This window comes from Mus pahari, unplaced genomic scaffold (assembly GCF_900095145.1).
Source record: "Mus pahari unplaced genomic scaffold, PAHARI_EIJ_v1.1 scaffold_11277_1, whole genome shotgun sequence".
NCBI lineage: Eukaryota > Metazoa > Chordata > Mammalia > Rodentia > Muridae > Mus > Mus pahari.
In genome coordinates this window covers 24854-26876 of record NW_018391723.1, presented here as the reverse complement: position 1 = coordinate 26876, position 2023 = coordinate 24854, and positions in this window count along the sequence as shown.

The window sequence follows — 2023 nt, the reverse complement described above, 5'->3', positions numbered from 1 at the left end:
TTTAATTTCTTTTTTGTCCAAGTTATCATTGACAAGAGTGTTATTCAGCTTTCATGTGTATGTGGGCTTTATGTTGTTTTTGTTGTTCTTGCAGACCAGCCTTAGTCCATGGTGATCTGTTAGGATGCATGGGATTATTTCAGTCTTCTTGTATCTATTGAGGCCTGTTTTGTGACCAATTATATGGTCAATTTTGGAGAAGTCACCATGAGGTTTTGAGAAGAAGATATATTCTTTTGTTTTAGGATGAAATGTTCTGTAGATATCTGTGAAATCAATTTGGTTCATAATTTCTATTAGTTTTACTGTGTCTTATGTTTAGCTTCTGTTTCCATGATCTGTCCATTGATTAGAGTGAAGTGCTAAAGTCTCCTACTGTTATTGTGTGAGGTGCAATGTGTGATTTGAGCTTCAGTAAAGATTTTTTTTTAATGAATTTGGATGCCCTTGCATAGATGTTTGGAGCATAGATGTTCAGAATTGAGAGTTCATCTTTGTAGATTTTTCATTTAATTGAGCACAAATTGTCCTTCCTTATGTTTTTTGATAACTTTTTTTATTGAAACTTGATTTTAGCCAATATTAGAATGGCTTCTTCAGCTTGTTTCTATGAACCATTTGCTTGGAAAATTGTTTTCCAGCCCTTTACTCTGAGATAGTGTCTGTCTTTGACACTGAGGTGTGTTTCATGTATGCAGCAAAATGCTGGGTCCAATGGTAGATTGCTTGCCTAGTAAATAAGAGGATTGAGTTTGATCTCAGCACTACAATAAACAAACCAGATGTCTCTATACATTCCTATTTGGTTTATTATCAGTTCTCTCCACCCCCCTCAGTTTTTGAGACAGACTATCATGTATTTTAGGCTATATAGCTGAGGCTGACCTTAAACTCCAGATTTTTCTGTCTCCATCTCCCAAGTGATGGGATTATAGGTATGCCCAAGATGTCCAGATTTCTATTTAGTTTCCTCTGGAAGTTTTAATTTTAGTGTTTTAATTACCATTCAGTTTCTGTGTGTGGTATAAAGTGAAAGTCAAGTCTCATTTATTTTCATAAGCATTCCCAAGTCTTTCAGCATCATTTTTTTGGGGGGTGTTGTTGTTAGTTTACCTTGTTTTTGTTTTTGAGACAAGGTCTTTTTATGAAGCCCTGGCTGTCCTGAAGTTCCCTATTTATACCAGGCTGTCCTCAAACTCATAAAAATCTAACTGTCTCTGCCTCACAAGTTTAGGATTAAAGGCATGTATGACTACATCCATCTTTTAGCACCATTTATAAAAATATCATCCTTACATAAAACATGTATCAGCAAAGAAAATGGGGGTGGTAAGAGGAAAAAGTTGGACTGGAACCTGTGATCTAAGTCTTGATTGCAGTCTTAGTTAGGGTTTCAATTGCTCTGAAGAGACACCTAGACCACAGCAACTCTTATAAAGGACAACATTTAATTGGGGCTGGCCTACAGGTTCAGAGGTTTAGCCCATTGTCATCATGACAGGAAGCGTGAAGACACACAAGCAGGCATGGTACTATAGAAGGAGCCAAGAGTTTTACATCTAAATCCACAAGCAAGACAAGAGAGAGCCACTGGATCAGGTTTAGCATTTGAAGCCTCAAAGTCTACCTCTAGTGACACACTTTCACAAACAAGTACCACTCCATAAGCATTCAAATATGAGTCTGTGTGTGTGTGGGGTTCTTATTCAAACCACCATAACTGATAAAAGTATATCATAGTATATTCTTCCAGGAAGAGCTGAATATTGTTGAAGAAAAATTTAATACCAACCTGGGGTTTCTACCCTGCTTTTGACAATTTAGTTTTTGGATAAATGACACAATACAATCTTTATATTTATAATAAGCACAAGAGCTGGACAGATATCTATCCTTTATGCTATTATGTCTATTTCAGAGCCAATAATCCCATTATATGATTTGCCATATTTCGTCTGGGCTGCTCTTTTTTTTTTTTTTTTTTTGATTTATGTAAAAATTTAATTTAATTTTTTTCTTATTC